At 34.4% G+C, this 19261-nt stretch overlaps 1 protein-coding gene across 1 annotated transcript in view; it reads right to left on the bottom strand.

The window, feature by feature from the left end:
• Positions 1-19261, bottom strand: part of IL1RAPL2 (interleukin 1 receptor accessory protein like 2) — a 1393053-nt gene that overhangs the window by 976708 nt on the left and 397084 nt on the right. The gene's annotated exons all lie outside the window — the stretch shown is intronic.

Here is a 19261-nt window from a genome sequence, read left to right as displayed (position 1 = left end):
GCTTGGCTTGGCAAAATCTTCACATTAAAACCCACAACCAATTGGGGAGCTTCCTTAAAAAAAAATCTGTGAGCACTAATTAAATGGAGGAATTCCTAGTTTCATTCCAACCAGGACCACACCATACCTAACGGGTCTTCTTTTGCAATGAGTTAGCTTGCTCCTCTTGAATATTGTAACATCAGAAATCTAATGAGAAAATAATAGTTTTTCTGGACATCTAAAGACTGTGAGAGACCTTGACCTTTTCACATTCCTCTTCTCTCCTTAGTATAAACTGGGAAACGCCGACTTATTTTTATCAGGGATAGTTTCATGTTTTGCTGCATCAGGTATCTTGGTTCTCTCCTATGTTATAATATTAACAAAGTACATTTTAGACCCCAAAGGGCCTACATCATTTCAGTCTCCTAGGTTAAATAACAAAGTTGACATATTTTTTTTTCTATGACTTACTTCAAATGTACCACAGACTTTTGCAGTCTTGCTAACAATTCCAGAATAGTCAACATAAAGCGTAAAGAAACCTTTACATGTGATTTAGAGAGGGTTTACATCACTCTCCAGGTTCAGGATGTCAGATGACAGCATCTGGTTTACCAATACACAGCCGAAAGTTTACTGGGGAAAGAGAAAGATTAGAATGGAGAAGTAGGGAGATACAGGCCCAGATGGGAAAAAATAAAAAGTTATTCATATTACCATCTTAAAAAAACAGAGTTTCTTTTAAAAAAAGAAGCAAAGATGATATAAGCACACATTGAAGGTCACAAATAACACAGAAGGGCATTGGTTTCCCACATTATGGAGATAAAGTGTTTTCAATTATATCACTAAAATGAAGCTGGATTTTTTTCATAGATAATGTCAACAAATCTCCAGTTAACACAAAGGCAGTTTTTCATTCTCTTTCTATAAGTAACAATCTGCAGGATTCAATATTTCATTAAAAAGCATTTATTCTATCCATGTAAATACACATATCCAGACAAACATCCACATTTCTTTTCTATTTCCCCATTACTTTGTCAGCACTTCTCTCTCTCTCTCTTCCATTGTTTCAGTCAGGGTGGATTTTTTTTTTTTTTTTTTTAAATATTTTGTTGAAATAGAACATATATTCAGAAAAATGCACAAACCTTAAGGAGATAGATGGACAGATATAGATATTAATAAATGTACTACCACCCAAAGAAGATATATAGTATTAGGTGGGTGCAAAAGTAATTGTGGTTTAAAAGGTTAAAAATAATTGCAAAGAACACACTTACTTTTGCACCAACCTAATATTACCAGCATTCAAGAGGGCTCCATTGTGGCTTGTACACCCTTCTAGTCAGAACCCCTAAAAGGGAAATAACATCTTGACATCTATTATCAATACTAATTTTATCTCTTTTGAACTTCATGTAAATATGATCATACAAGACGTATTCATTTGTGTCTTCCTTCTTTTGCTCTATATTTTATGTCTGTGAGATTTATCTATGTTGTTGGGTTTAAGTAGCTTATTCTTTTTAATTGTTGTTTAGTATTCCACCAATTAATATACTGCAATTTATTCATTATTTGTTGAATCCAATTTTGCTTGTTGTGAATGAAGATACTACCGGCATTTATGTCCCTGACTTTTAATGCAGGCATGGGATCATTTCTCTTGGGTAGGAGTAATACCACTACGTCATGGAATATGTGTATGACTGGCATTCAAAAATGTTGCCAGTTTTTCTAAGTGGCTATGCCAGTTTACACTTCCCCTGGCAGTGCATGAGAATTCAAGCTGTTCAACATTTTCCCAATACTTCGTGTTATCAATGTTTTAAATTTCATCTATTCTGGTGTGTGTATAGTGGTTAGTTGTGCTTTTAATTTGCATTTCCCCAATGACTAATAATAGTGAACATCTTTTCATATGCTTGTTGGCTATTTGAAGTCATCTTTTGTAAAGTGTCTGCTCAAATTTTTTACCTAATTTTAAAAAATTGAGCATTCTCTCTTTCTCATACTGATATGAGAGGGTTCCTTATATATTCTTTACATATAATACTGAAAGTCTTTTGTCAGATACATGTATTGCAAATATCTTCTCCCACTCAGTGCCTTGCCTTTTTACTCACATAATAGTGTCTCTTGATAAACGTAATTTAAAAAAAATTTAATGAACTTCAATTTCCAATACTTTCTCTTAAGATTCAGTGCTTTTTGTGTCCTGTTTAAGCAATATTTGCCTAACACAAGGTCATAAAGACATTTACTTACAATGTATTACCTTTCAGAGTTTTATTGTTTTGCCATTTGAATTCAAATATAAAACTTATTTGGAATTGTTTTCGCATATGATGTGAGGTAGAAATCAAGGCACATTTGTTTTCAACATGGATATCCTAATAACCCAGGTCTATTTATTGAAAAGATCATCCCTTTCCCCTCAGCATTTCAGTGCCATCTTTGTCATAAATTAGGTGGCCTTATATGAGGTATGATCAAAAGATATGGTGAATGTGTAAATTTAAAAAAAATTATTACAGTAAAAGACACATTGCCATTAATCCCTCTCAAAATACTCCCCCTTGCTTCAAACACATTTATCTCACCATTCTTGCCACTTTCTGAAGCAATTCTGGAAGTTCTATTTTGTGAGTGTCTTTAGTTGCTCTGTCATGGCTGCCTTGATGTCCTGAATTGATTCAAAACGTTTACCTTTCATGGTCATTGTGACTGGGGAAGAGCCAGAAGTCGCACGGGGTCAGATGGGGTGAATAAGGTGGATGAGGACACACTGTAATATTTTTATTTGACAGAAATTGTGATATACCAGAAGTGATGTGTGACACAGGGCCTTTCCCACTATGATCCCAAAATATGGTGAAAGCTGCTGCCGAGTGCCATCCCACAGAAAGGTAGGGATCTTCAATATGGGAAGTGGTGCATCAAACCTTAGTAACAGTGTGTGACATGTTTCAACTTGTTCAGTGCAGTCAGTCGATGTGAGTCACTGTTGAGAGAAGGTGTGTTTTAAAGTGTGCCATAAATTATCCTCCATCATGACAAGACTCCGTGTCACACATCACTTCTGGTATGGCAATTTCTGTCAAATGAAAACATTACGGTGTGTCCTCATCCACCTTAGTCACCGGATCTGGCCCCATGTGACTTCTGGGTCTTCCTGAAAGGCAAAATGACTCAGGACATTGAGGTAGCCATGACAGGGCAACTAAAGGCACTCAAGAAAGAGGACTTACAGAACCGCTTCAGAAAGTGGCAAGAAAGATGGGATAAGTGTGTTGAAAGTGAGGGGGAGTATTTTGAGGGATATTAATGGCAATGTGTCTTTTACTGTAACAAATTTTTATTTAAACATTCACCGTATTGTTTGATCACACCTCATATGTTTGGGTATGTTTCTGGACTCTGTCTGCTGTTTACTTGCTCTCTTTGTCTGTCCTTGCACTAATACCTCAGTGTTTTAATCATTGTAACTTTATAAATACTCCTATTGTGTTGTGTAAAGTTTCCCAACTTTTCCTTCTTTAAGTTTCTCTTATCCATTCTTGGCCCTTTTCATTTATGTATCCATTTAGTAAATTAGATATTGCCACATAATCCTCTGGGTTTTTTATAGTGATATTTTTTGGTCTATAAACCAATTTTTAAGAATATATATACTTTTAATATTGACATTTATAAATCATAAACATGGTAATGCCCCTCTATTTATTTATTTATTTATTTATTTATTATTTTTTTTTTTTATTATTTTTTTTTTTAACTTTTTAATTAGAATTTATTTTTTAGAGTCGTTTTAGGTTCACAGCAAATTTGAACAGAAAGCATAGCGTTTCCATATATTCCCCACCCCCACACATGCACAGCAGGTCTATTTTTATAGCACCTACATAATTTCTATGAACGTGGGGGTGGGGAGAGACCTGCAGCCTGGGCTACCATCTCGAGACCAGGAGTTCATCCCCTGGGCAGTGAGAAACCCAGCGTCTCTCCCAATACCTCAAAGATTCCTGGATACAGATTTGAAGCCTCTATGTTTTGTCCATTTTCTTCCCGGAATGTCCTCTGGGGACTGCCTCACCTCACTGGGCACTTCCCCAATTTCTTCCCTTCCTCGGAGCGCCAGGACCTCTATTTATTTATAATCTTTATTACTCTCAAAATTCTTTGTAGTTTTCTATGTAGAGAACTATTTTTATTTTTATTTTTTTTTACAAGTATAAGTATGTGATGGTTTCTGATGCTACTATAAATGTTATTGTTTCTTAAATTTTCATTTTTTAATTATTTGTTGTTCATATGTTAAAATAAAATTGCATTGTATAACTTCACCTTATAATCAGCAACCACGTTAAATTCATTTTTTGATTCTAGTATTTTATCTATAGATCTAAAAAATTCTACGTATACAATTATATCGTCTAAAAAATCACAATACTATTTGTTTCTTTCCAATTTTTATATTTTTTCTTTTCCTTGCCTTATTTTACTGACCAAGACCTGTACGATAATGTGAAATAAAACTTAAATGTTAAATTTAACAGGAAATTTAGCAATAAAATAGGGAAAGAAATGTGAACATCCTGATCTCATTCCCAACCACAGGGGAACTACTCCATATTTCACAATTAACAATTATTAACAATTATTAACAATTATTTAGTATAGTTCATTGCAGTTGTCCTTTATTAGATTAAGGAGAATCTCTTCCATACTTAATTTGCTAAGAATGATCATGAATCTGCATTGAATTTTTTTCTACATCTACTGAAATCATTTAGTATTTTTACCCTCTTTATTCTATTATTATAATGAATTGCATTACTTTTTTTTGAATGCTAAGCTAACCTTACATTCCTGGAATAAACCCAAATTGGTTGTAATGTATCATCATGTATATACATATTGCTAAAATTAATGTGCTACTATTTTGTGTAGAAATTTTTGTTTATGTCTATGATAGAAATGGTTTTTATTATTCTCTTGTAGTAATGTTCTTGTTTTCATGCCAAGGTTATACTAACAGCATAAAAGAAATTATGAAATGTTTACTCTTTTTCAGTCTTCTGAGCTTGAATAACAGTGATATTATTTTTTCCTTAAAGGCTTAGAAGAATTCACCACTTACCATCCAGGTCTGTTTTTCTTTTCTTTTTCCTTTCTCTCTCTCTCTCTCTCTCTCTCTCTCTCTCTCTCTCTCTCTCTCTCTCTCTTTCTTTCTTTCTTTGTTTCTTAAGTAAGGTTTTAAATTATGACTTACTGTTTTAAAACAAGTATACAAAAATTAAATTTCAAAAATTTCTTCTTGTGGACGTTTCGTTAAGTTGTGTTTTTCAAGGATTTGTACACTTCATCCAAAATTTCAAAATCTTGGGCATAAAGTTCTTCATAATATTTTAACAATATTTTAATTATCTATAAAGCATATCATCCTAATTGGTAATTTATATTTCCTTTTTTTTTTCTTGATCAGCCTTGGTAAAGGTTTATCAATTTTATTAATCTTTTCAGAAAATCAAACTTTAACTTTATTGGTTTTCTTCATTTATGATTATTTTCTATTTCACTTACTTTAACTCTTATTGCTTATAAATTTCCTTACTTTTACTCTTCTTTGAGCATCTTGAGATGGATAATGAGAGCATTGATTTTATTATTTCTTTTTTGCTAATAGATGCATCTTTAAGCTGTAAATGTCCTTATAATTATTGCTTTAGCCTTATTTGTAAGTTTTAGCCTTACTTGAAGTTTTAAAGCCTTATTTGAAGTTTATTATTTTTAAATTTTTGTTTCATTTTAAAATGTTTCACTTAATTTCCAAACATTTGGGGATTTTCTAGTTTAATTCCACTGTGCTAAAGAACATACTTATGATTTCAGTCCTTAGAAGTTCATTAAGATTTCCCTTATGTCCCAGCATAAGATTTATTTTGGTAAATATTAATGAGCATTTGATAAAATGGGTGTGCATGCTGTAATTGTTGAGCACAGTTTACTATATGTGTCAATTAGTTCAAGTTGCCACTGTTTCACTCAGATGTTCTATGTACTTACTGAGTTTTCTCTTTTTTAATCAGTTATTAGTTTTTTTGAGAGAAGTATCTCAAAGTATAAACTATGATTGTGATTTCAATTATGCCAATTTTTGCTTTGTACCTGTTGAGGCTATTAGGTTATTTAGAATTCAAGAACATCTCTTTGTTCTTCTGGCTGGGTTGACCTTTTTATTTTATCATTATGAGATGTACCTTTATCTTTAGTACTAATATGTCTTGCCTTAGAGTTGTTCTGGTCTGATATTAGTATAAGTATACCAGCTTTCTTTTGGCCAGTATTTGCGTGGTATACTTTTTCTGGACCTCTACTTTAAATCTTTCTGTCTTCCATTGAAGTTGTGTTTGTTAAGTTAATTAATTATATGCTATCTGTCACAGTGTACTAAAATTAACTCAAAATGGACCAAAAACCTAAAAAATAAACTGCATAGAAGAAAACATAGGTACGAAACTTATGGACCTTGTGTTCAAAGAGTGTTTTATGAATTTGACCTCAAAGGCATGGTAAGTAAAAGCTAAAATAAATGAATGGGATTATATCAAACTAAAAGGCTTCTACACAGCAAAAGAGACCATCAACAAAATAAATAGGCAACCAACTGAGCGGGAGACGATTTTTGCAAACAATGCCTATGAGATGGTGTTCATACCTAAAATCTGCAAGGAACTCATACAACTCAACAACAACAACAAAACAAATAATCCAATTAAAAAATGGGCAGAGGACCTGAATAGACATTTTTCCAAGGAGGACATACAAATGGCCAATAGACATATGAAAAGATGCTCATTAATCATCAGAGAAATGCAAATAAAGAAAACACAATGAGATATCACCTCACCCCAGTCAGAATGGCTATCATCAACAAGACAAATAGTAATAAGTGTTGGAGAGGCTGTGGAGAAAAAGGAACCCTCATACACTGTTGGTGGGAATACAGATTGGTGCAGCCGATATGGAAGGCAGTGTGGAGGTTCCTCAAAAAAAATTAAGAATAGAATTATCGTATGACCCAGCAATCCCTCTCCTGGGTGTCTACCCAAAAAAATCTGAAAATATTTATCTGTAAAGATATATGTGCTCCGATGTTCATTGCAGCTTTATTTACAGTGGCCAAGACATGGAAACAACAAAAGTGTCCTTTGATAGATAATTGGATAAAGAAATTGTGGTATACATACACAATGGAATACTATTCTGACATAATAAAAATGAAATAGTGTCATTTGCGACAACATGGATGGAACTTGAGATTATTATGCTAAGAGAAATAAGTCAGACAGAAAAAGTTGAGAACCATATGATTTCACTCATATGTGGCATATAAAACTGGAAACAACAAAAGAACAAGACAAACAAGTAAAGAAACAAAATCTCATAGACACAGACAATAGCTTAGTGGTTACCAGAGGGTAAGGGGGGAGAGGGGTGGTAGATGAGGGTAAAAGGGATTAAATATATGGTGACGGAAAGAGAACTGACTCTGGGTAGTGAACACACAATGTGATATATAGATGATGTATTACAGAATTGTAGACCTGAACTCTAGGTAACTTTGGTAACACTTGTCACCCCAATAAACTTTAATTTGAAAAAAAAATTGTGTTGTTTTAAGCTGCTAACTTTGTGTTATTGTGGTATTCAGCAATATGAAACTGATATACCATTTATTTCCTCAAACCCTATGTACCAGCCAATGAGAACTACTAGTTGTGCTGATTTTGATATGCTCTTTTACACATTCGTGTGTTTATAGATATTGTTCCTTTCACATTAATTGCCCTTCCTTAGGTTTTCTGCCTGCAAAAGTTCCACTCATACTTTCTTATCCACCTCAAGCTTCTACTCTGCTATTAAGACTTCATGACCCATTTGACATCCTTTGTGCCACCACTGCACCTATTTTTTAAACACTCCCCTAGCAGTTATCACACTGTACCGCATTGGTTGTCTACATACTTTATTCATTTATGCATTCCATGAGGTCAAGGAATCTGATTCAGGTTTTTATTGCCAACCCAGCCTAACTTAATGCCTAGCTAGAATAGAGACTTAATAAATATGTGCTAAATGAATAGATTTACATTTGGTTATTACACTGATTCTTCTTGTTAATTTACAGCTATCTCCTTCTAAATGTAGACCATATTTGATTTGCCATTTGTTGTAAATGTACTCTTTTGAGATGTGAGAGTGTACATTTGGAACTGGGAATGGGATTAATAGCCTTGGAGAAAGAACGTATATTCTTCCACTCTACCTCCTTCATGATTTTATGTATTAATCATATCCTCCCTCTCTCAGCCTTTGGGTTTTCCTTTCTAAAAGGATCTTGTCTTCTTATTCACATGTTTCCTAACTACTCCAATTCTATTCTGGAGCTTCAAAAACTGTGTAATTCCTAATAATAAAAGGTTACAGAATAAAAGATCCTTTTCGTGATCTTCAAGTTATTGATAATTCTTCAATTACAAGACGATATCTTCTCTTGCAGTCTTCTTTTACTGACAGGGCCTTTGCGTTAAGTGGCTTCAAAGCATTTGACTTAAAAGCAACTTGTTTAAATATCAAGCATTCCCAAAACAACGTCAGGGAAATCTCCTACAATTGTGTATTTCCCTACCCACACTGTTTCACTAACTGAGTTAGGGAAAAGTCAAAGATCAGAAAAGACAAGTTCCCAAAGTGCCATGTTCTTTCTTCACAATTTAATTGAGAACCATAGATCAAATACTCTAAGTGCTATGCCAGGCTGGTATGATCTATACCATTATGACTACTATTGAAGCTCTTACTTATTAGTCTGTTCCTTGAAGATGGTATAAACATCTTGATTTACCTTCTGGGGAATTTATAGGATGTGGGAAAGGGAATTGAAGAGCATAAAAATCATAGTATCGCAAATAAATCATTTTTTGGATTCATTAACTACTCCCAAATCTTCTTTAAGCTTGCTCCAAACTCAGTATTTGCATGAACTTGACAATTTTAAGTTCAAGGTCACAGTCTTAGACCAGAGTATGCATTATGACCAACAGAGAAACAGTGAACACTTTCTCACAGATTCCCATTATACATGTGTAGTTTATATGATAGTCATGATTTATGTTTTTCTCATTACTATATAAAAGTATTGATAAACGTGGTTCCCTGATATGAAATTGAAACATACTTATTCAATGCAAATAGCTACTTCCCAGTAAACACGATAGATTAAAAACACACTTTTTTCCTTATCTCCTTTCTAAAACCACACTAAATTGACAATAAATAAACATGCACAAACAGAACAGCAAAGAAGATACTAGCAAACAATAAATGTCAACAGAATTTTAGAAGCTGGAAAACAAATAAATAGTAACTGACATAGTGTACTGAACAAATTGAAAACTTAAACCATGTCAGGAAATCAGCAGGAAACAAGCCTATTTTCCCCCATGCAACTCCTGAAACATACAGATATTGAAGACATCAGGTACCTCTGAAGACAGGGCATGAGGTGGTGTGGCTGAAAATAGGAGTGGTGGAAAGCCTAGCATAAAACAAAACAGAAACTACCTCATAGATACAGACAACAGAATGGCGGTTACCAGAAGGGAAGGAGGTAAGGGGAGGACGAGATGGGTAAAGGGGATCAAATATATGGTAATGAATGGAAACTAGACTTTGGTGGCGAGCACACAATGGAATATACAGATGTCAAATTATAATGTTGTATACCTAAAATTAATATAATGTAATTAACCAATATTACCTCAATAAAAATATTTTAAAAATAATTTTAAAAAGGATTTTTTGAGACATCCTCATGCCCTCCCTTAATCTTTAGCCAGGTATTGCACAGGGTGAGAACTGTGTGAACTATAATGAGACCTCACACTTGAAAACCAAGGGGTGAGGGTCCCATTGACTATATTGTAGTGGGGTCAGTGTTGGTGAAATCAGGTAGTCCACCTAACACACTGAGATATTTGGACAAAACAGGAAGAAGTAATACATCTGAGAAATAATTTAAAGCCCATGCATGAAAAATGAACTTAATGACCAAGAGGATATGTATCAATTCCAAAGCAATCTGAAGAGAAATCAACAAGCTGTATAAGGGTGCAGCAAAACAAAAGAAACTAACATCTGGGAATGCAAGTAATTCTCACTGCAATACAAACAAAACGGGTCTTTTTGTCTGGTTCACCAATGGTTCCTTAGAAAAGAATGCTCCAAAAGTATCAAATACATATGGTGGGGAGGAAAGGACTCAACAGAAGAAAAAATCCTCAGAGAAAGTACTAACTAGCATTGGTCCTAGAAAGCAGGAGAGAAAACAGGGTAGCTAGTGTTGGTGCCTTATTGACCCATCTGATCTACCTTTCTGGGTGAAACCTCTAAAGATTGACTTCTCCCTGAAAAATTTAGTTGCATTTTTGTAACACTTTATTTACACTTAGTTTTTAGTTTAGTTCTGGTTTTAGTTAAGTGTCAGTCTTAACAGCTCTACCAGTAGTTAACTCTAATTGTACTCCGTCTCCACTCCTAATGATATTTTTTAATTGGGAGGGGCCTGAGTTTTGGTATTTTTTCAAATGCTCCATAGGTGATTCTTAGTGTTGACTAGAAGCAGGAAAATTCAATTAAGTGATACTTTTCAGTGAAGGTACGGTAGGCCAAAGCACAAGTTCAATTAATATAAAAATTCTTCCATAGATTTATATTTTGTAAAGCATGTTACTAGATAACAAATAACCACTTTTTATTTAAATAATAGCTCCTAGAAGATAAACCCTGTCTTTTCTTTTTCTCCTTACCTTAGAATCTAGCACAACTGGGAAACAATATATATATGTTTTTAATGTAGCTCCTTTTAGATGCGTTCTGAAAGAGATCTACTTTATGTCAAATGCTCAGGAGTAAATATTGTTATATCAACATTACAGTGGAACCCAAAGGCTTTTAAACATCCACTATAATATATGTAATAGACACTGTGAGGTTCATTTGTTGGAAGCATAAAAATATTCCACTTGCTTTTAAAAGCCACATCATGGTTCAAAAGAAAAATACACTCACGATAGACATTCATGATATTTTTTAAACAGTTACAAAGGCTTCTGTTCCAGAAAACTGTTACTATTATGACTATTACATAAAGCAGATGCTGAAAATTATTTCTGTCTTAATAAATCTATACCAGTGTTATGAGAAATTCGAAATCACTGCTTCTTTGCTGTGAGAAATGCTGTTTTCTCATCTTTGTCAGGCCACTCTTGCCTGTAGTAGCTAATTCTCAGGATTCCTTTTTAGCAGCGCCATTAATTCCCAAGTGGCATTCCCCATGCAGAGGTAGGAAAAGGGAATCCCAGACTAAAATCAAGAGGTTTTTCTTCCTATTGATGCTCAGTAAATATTTGTTGAGTGAATGAAACTAATCCCTCTTCTTCCTATCCTTTTCTCATCAGGTTCTGCCCTTTGTCTACATTCAGAACAAATAATAAACATATAGATGTTATTTTTATTTAATACACATTTATTACGCTGAGGGAATTGTGAATATATATTATTCACACATTTTAGGGTTGAGGGTCACAGTTCCTTTCTAAGTCTAAAAAGCAGATGATTATATCATAAAAGGGTTGTTATCATCAATCATCATCATTATCATTTTAATCTTTATCTTGAGGCAACTAGGCCATTATTTAAGCAAACAACAAAAGATAGAAATCCAGATTTTTCAAAACTGATTGATTAGAGGCAAGTATTCTCAAATTTACAGTAAGATTCACCACAGGATTCTTCAACTCAGCACTTCTCCAGCTTTAGTTTGCATCAGAATTACCGGGGTGGGTGTGGGGAGTCATGTAAAACACATATTGCTGGGTCTTGCCCCCAAGTTTTTGTTTCTGTAGGTTTAGGATGGGGTCCAATAACGTGCATCTCTAACAAATTGTCAGATCATTCTGATGCTGCTGGGACCACACTTTGACTAAAATTCAATTAATATAAAAGTTCTTCCATAGATTTATGTCTTGTAAAGTATGTTACTAGATAATAAACAATCACCTGCTTTTATTTATTGGGGTGACAATTGTTAGTAAAATTACATAGATTTCAGGTGTACAATTCTGTATTACATCATCTATAAATCCCATTGTGTGTTCATCACCCAGAGTCAGTTCTCCTTCCATCACCATATATTTGATCCCCCTTACCCTCATCTCCCAATCCCCACACCCCTTACCCTCTGGTAACCACTAAACTACTGGCTGTGTCTATGAGTTTTTGTTTCTCATTTGTTTGTCTTGTTCTTTTGTTGTTTTTTTTATATACCACATATCAGTGAAATCATATGGTTCTCTGCTTTTTCTGTCTGACTTATTTCGCTTAGCATTGTACTCTCAAGATCCATCCATGTTGTCACAAATGTTCCTATATCATCTTTTCTTACCACCGAATAGTATTCCATTGTGTATATATACCACAACTTCTTTATCCATTCATCTACCAAAGGACATTTTGGTTGTTTCCATGTCTTGGCCACTATAAACAAAGCTGCAATGAACATTGGAGCACACGTGTCTTTATGGATAAATGTTTTCAGATTTTTTGGGTAGATACCCAGGAGAGTGATTGCTGGGTCATACGGTAATTCTATTCGTAATTTTTTGAGGAACCTCCACACTGCCTTCCATAACGGCTGCACCAGTCTGCATTCCCACCAACAGTGTATGAGGGTTCCTTTTTCTCCACAGCCTCTCCAACACTTGTTACTATTTGTCTTGTTGATGACAGCCATTCTGACTGGGGTAAGGTGGTATCTCTTTGTGGTTTTAATTTGCATTTCTCTGATGATTAGTGATGTTGAGCATTTTTTCATATGTCTGTTTGCCATTTGTATGTTCTCTTTGGAGAAATGTCTCTTCAGGTCGTCTTCCCATCTTTCAATTGGGTTGTTGAACAATCACCTTTTATTTAAAAATAATACCTGAAGTGTTAAAGTACTAAATAGTATGGATCTGAGGAGCTTCCTTCAATTAAGATGTTAAAAATTATATTATGCTGTAAGAAGTGGATACTTTCTTATAATAAAAATTTTGGTATTGCTTTTGTAATAAATGTTTATTATTAAAAATTGAGAAAATATAGATAAGCGAAAAGAAGACTATAAAAATTACCATGGTAATCTTATACCATTAATTCCTTTTATATATCTGTCCAGATGTTTTTCGTTGCCAATAACTATATAGTATTTTCTAAGGCACTTGCAACGTGCATGTTTTGTGACTTTTTTTTCTCATTTAACAATATAGAATGAATATCCTAGCATGCATTGATATGTCATTCTATAAAATCATTTTAAATGGTTGTATAGTGTTGCACGGGTATGCCACAATGTATCTAGTCTACTTTTATTGGATACATCATTTTCATTCTTATAAATAACATTGGGATGCAAATGAGGTAAAAAGCCATCAGAAATTTGACCAGCAGTTCCTGGGCTCACTATCCTCCTGCTGATTCCTTTCTAACAAACCTCACTCCTAAATAATTACTCTCCAACTTCAACTTCCAGTGACACTTCTAAACTTCAGAGTGTATGAGAAACACCTGGTCAGTCTTGTGTATTTGTTTGTTTTTAATGAAGGTACACAGGCCCTAATTTCACAGAGTCTGATTCAGCAGGACTGATGTGGGACCTAGGGATCTGCATTTACAACAAGCTCCCCAGGTGATTCTATTGAAGGTTGTCTCTATTTTGAGAAACACTGCTTTGGTCCTTATGTCACATTTAAAATAAATTCAATAGTATTTTTCATTTACCTGCACACACTGCTCAAAGAAATGCTCTGAAATAAACAAATGCAGAAAATTTATCACTCTGAACCAAATTTCTACTCCCAGTAGCCAAAAGCTATTTTTAAAATCCCTGTAGTTCTTATCACAACAAACCTAATATTTTAGGACATGATTTCATCCCTAATGCATTTTTAAAGGAGAAACATGGTTAGTGTTTTGCATGTTGCCAACAGAAGGCTCCACTTTGCAGCTGATATAAAGACCTAATTTCCCCAGACATGAATGGTGTTTGCAAAATTCTGAATAACCTCTCTATCCACTGTCACAGGCTGCTCAGTTGGCTGAACTGCCCTCACCAGTCCATTACTTTTCATGTGCATTACTCAGGGCTGGGGCTTGTAGGATTATGCCTGAAAGGGCTAAGCAGTTTTGGTGAGACTCCCTTAATGTTGCTTAAAATTCTATCCACAAATCCACTGCAGTTAATCAGCCTTTCTAGTGGCAGTTGACAGGAAACAGACAATCCAGATATATAAGCTGCCCAGAGCAAACAGAACAGTACATAGACCATCCAGTTTGTTCAGCGGCCTGAAGTGATAAGCCACAAAGAAACAGATATTCCGAAATTCTGATGAAACCTTGTGAAATATTCCACAGTGTCAGGACAACATTCCTGCTCCCACTTCTGAAGGGAGACAAAAGGCATTTGAACACTGTGCTTCGGCCTAGAAAATCAAAGGTGACTACTAGACATTATTATCTTCCAAGAATTATTTTAAAACCTTAGAAAACTCTCTTTCCTGTGGTTGATGGCTTTCAGCCTGAATGCAAACAAAATAAACCATTTATTAACACACTGAGCCTTGCCACAAAAAGCAGAAAGCAAGGCTACACACAGTCTTGTATCACAGTCTGTATTGCTTTTCAGATGAACTACCTCATACTGATTTTTCTCTTATTCTGAACCTAACCAGCCCTAGTAGATAGAGTCTTACTCTTACTACCCTCAGTGCTTATAGAATGTGTCGGAATTTGTTTTCTAGTTCTTTCAAGAGTATATACTATAAGATGTCTGATTAGAAGGATTATGCCTTCCACTTCTTTTGTGTCTCCACTAGCACAGTCACAGGTACATGGTACTTGCATAATGAATTAATGAATTTGTACCACACACATGTATGGATGCACGCCCTTGTTCTATAACCTTTTGTGGGTGTTTTTTTTGAACTGTAAAATTACTTTGCATGATGGTAAATAATGGACTTTAATCTGAGCCAGTGGACTCAGGATTTATTTGCAATAAGTTAATGTCATCAGCCCAGCATGCTTGGTCCTAATATGCTTTACCATATTTGCTGATAGACACACATATAGGAAATAAGTATTTTTCCCTACTTCTAAAAGGACGGCAATCCTGAAATGAAATGTAGGCACTACTTGAAAGCCACCAAGTAATATAGTATCTATACGTAAGTCTCATTGTCATACTGATTCACCTGTATCACGCTTCACACACATTTTCACAAATTAATACTTATACGAGTCCACCAGGGAAAAGACAGGATTGTCTTTTAAAACTATAATTATGGGTCTAGAGGCAGAAAGAGACGTAGTAGAGTAGAAAGTGTGCAGAACTGTGACTCAAGAGAAAGCGTTCCATTCCCAGATGGACAAGTGACCTTGAGCAAGTCATATTCCCTTTCTGGGCTTCAGTATTCTCCCCTGTGAAATGAAGAATGTTGGACTACATTTAGTCACTCAATATATATTTAATGCCTACAGAGCCCTCTCCTGGGTGTTAGGAATATAGCAGAGAACAAGAAAAATTCCTGTCCTCCTGGAGCTTACATTCTAATGAGGGAGAAAGACAGTGAACTTCTAAATGATTTGAAAGTGATAATTTTAGATACTGGTAAGTGATATGAAGACAAATGAAGAAGTTTAAGGGGATATAGAGGGACGATAGGAGAGAGGGAGAATGATGAAATGGTGTCTATGTAGAGTGGGGAAGACCTCTCTGAGGTGATATCTGAACAGAGGCCTGAATGACGAGAAAAAGATTACTGTGCAAGCTGGAGGAAGAGTATTTCAGGTAGAGGGAACAGAAAATGTAAAACCTCTGAGCTGGAAGCAAGTTTATATTTTTTTCAAATAACAAGAAGGTCAGTATGTCTACAGTGGAATAACCGAAGAGGAGAGCAGTAGGAGATGGGGTTGAAGAGGTAGGTGGAGGCCAGTTCAGGCAGGAACTTGTAGATCATAGCAAGAGGGCTACATTTTATTTCGTGCATCATGGAAAGTCTTTAGAGGGTTTTGATCCAGAAATGACATGACCCAATATATTGTGGTAAAGATAAGAGTGGGAAGATGAGTAAGGAAGTCACTAAAGCCAGAGGTGTTTTTGCCTATGATGATGATAGTAGGTACAGAGAAAATAAAACAGATATGGGATATATTTAACAAGCAGAGTCAACAGGACTTGCCAACTGCTTCATTAGATATGGGATATGAGGAGGAAAGGAGGAAGTACAGATAACTCTTAGAGTTTGAACCTGAGCAATAATTATCTCGTGGTTCTTGTTTCAGGCATTCACCTATATTCATAACTGAGATTCATCTATCCTTTTTTTATTCTTTCCTTTCATGGTTTTATGATCAAGATTATACTAGTCTCATGAAGTAAGTTGAGGAGCTTTATTTCTTTTTTCTGAAATTGTTAATGTAATTTGGATTGTTTATCCTTGAAAGTTAGGGAAAATCATCTCATCACCTGAACCTGGAGTTTCTTTTTGGAGGGAGGGTTAATTTTTATTACCAATTCAATACATTTAAGCATATTGGCTTATGAAAGTTTTCAATTTCTTGAGAGAATTTTGATAAATTGTATAGTCTCTTAATATGTACTTTTCATTTATGTGTTTATTTTATTGGCATAAAGTGGTTCCATTATACTCTATTTTGATTTTTTCAAATCTTTATTTTATCTATCATTATATTGTCATTTCCATTCCTAATATTACTTGCATGTGTCTTTCTCCCCTTTTTTTAATTTCCTAGCTCAATAAGCCTCATGATTAGCCTTAGAAGTAGAAGGCTGTAAGGAAAATGATTTAGAGAAGATATGAAAATATATCAGTTTAATAGAACAACCCCAATAATTTCCATTCTTTTGGTGTAGAGGGCTCATAAATTAGATGTGTGGGTGGGTATGTAGGATGGGATGCTGTGAGAACGGGGAGAAATATATATATATACATATATATATATATATATATATATATATATATTCATATATATACGAATATGTGTGTGTGTGTATATATGTATATATATATATATATATATATATATATATATATTCATATATATACGAATATGTGTGTGTGTATATATATATATATATATGTGCGTGTGTGTATATATACATATATATATGTGTGTGTGTGTGTGTGTGTATATATATAACTAAAGAGAAGAAAAAAAAAACCCAAGATATCACTTTATCAGGTTCTAAAAATGCAAGTTTGCTATGCTGACCACATACAAAAAGGAAATTTAAGTATTAAACATATATTCAGAGAAGCACTTTTCAATTTAGAATAGAACTGTGAAGAGAAGAACAATTTACCCAGTGAATGTCAACAATGGCCATTAGTTGGTGATAGGATAGTATACAAATATGAAGAGAAGAATATTTGCAAATAGAAGGCAAGAATACACAGGCAGTTTTGAGTAACTTCCTGACCCAACAATCTTCCCCTTCTTGGACTCAACAATCCAAACTACAGACGAAAGTTCAGAGCCCAAATGCTCTGAGTTTTAGTCCTGACTCTGACACTCACTAGTTGCATGACTTAGAAGACCCATTTATCCCTTCTGTGTTTCATTATCATTATCTGTAAAATAGGGATAATATAACTGACTTTAAAGGGTCCAGGGATGCTAGAGGACAGCCATTATTTCCCCCTTTTTACCAGCCAGCTCAACCACTTTCGGAGAGAGTTAGTTCTTTAGATTTTCCTGTGGTGTTTACATTTCTAGCTGTTTCTCGAGCTCATTTCCATAAAAAATCCTAATGGAGACTTCCCACAGAAAGTTCTTTTTTTTTTTTGAAGCAACTTCTCATTTTGGGTAGAACCAGAATTGTTGGGGAGAAGAAATGGAATAATATCCAACCAACATATATTATAGTGACAACTTAGTGTATTGTTTATTGAGCTGACTACATTTAATGAAAATGTTTTTTTCCACCACAATTGGTTAGTCTTGTCTAAATAAAATCCCTTAAAATAGTTCATTTTCTCCTCTTAAAAGATTCACAAGTTAGTTGCAAAAATACAATGGAATTTTAAAACTGGGGTATTATATTAAATACCATCAAACTTTAATCCCTCCACAGCCAAAAAAGCTACAGCTTTAATAGAAAAATGAACTTGCTGAGCAGTATTTAATTTCTCGTTGTATAATATTTAATTAAATTACTGCACATCAATTTCAAATTGCATTGAAGATGCCCTTTTGAAGAGAAGCCTTTTTGGTTCCTTTGGGTAGTGTATATACTTTGTCATCAGCTTATTTCCTCCAGAGCATTTATCACATTTTATAATCTGGTTTCTTGCTTAATTTTTTTTTTATTTACTTGTTGCCTTTCCCCTAGAATTTAATTAATGAAATATGTATACAAACAGTTCAAATATAAAATATTTTACATTTTTAACCTGACTTTAGTTTAATTTATGTTGGCCAAACTTGGAAATGACTGTTATCTATAACATCAGTAACATTTAAAATATATATATGTGTGTGTGTATATATAGGCACACACACACACACATATACATATATGCATATATATGAAGAGAATACATCCTAAAAGTTATTATTCATTAATTATATGAGGCATGATCAAAAGATATGATGAATGTTTAAATAAACAAAATATTACAGTAAATGACACATTGCCATTAATCCCCCTCAAAATACTCCTTCCTCCTTGTTTCAAACACACTTATGCCATCGTTCCTGTCACTTTCTGAAGCAGTTCTGGAAGTCCTATTTCATGAGTATCTTTAGTTCTGTTATCATCACTGCCTCGATGTCCTGAATCATTTTGATGTTGGAGAAGAGCCAGAAGTCGCATGGTGCCAGATCCAGTGAATAAGGTGGATGAGGACACACCGTAATGCTTTTATTTGACAGGAATTTGCTATATATTAGAAGCAATGTGTGACACGGAGTGTTTTCATGATGGAGGATGATTTACAGCACACTTTAAAACACACCTTCTCTCAACAGTAGCTCATACCCAACTGACTGCACAAAACAAGTTGAAACTTGTCACGTACTATTACTAAGGTTTGACACTCTGATTCCCATATTAAAGATCCCTGCCTTTCTGTCGGATGGAACT

The sequence above is a fragment of the Rhinolophus sinicus genome, chromosome 18, assembly GCF_057876585.1.
Source record: "Rhinolophus sinicus isolate RSI-liver-muscle chromosome 18, RSI-T2T, whole genome shotgun sequence".
Classification (NCBI taxonomy): domain Eukaryota; kingdom Metazoa; phylum Chordata; class Mammalia; order Chiroptera; family Rhinolophidae; genus Rhinolophus; species Rhinolophus sinicus.
This window is presented reverse-complemented; position numbering and strand designations above follow the sequence as displayed.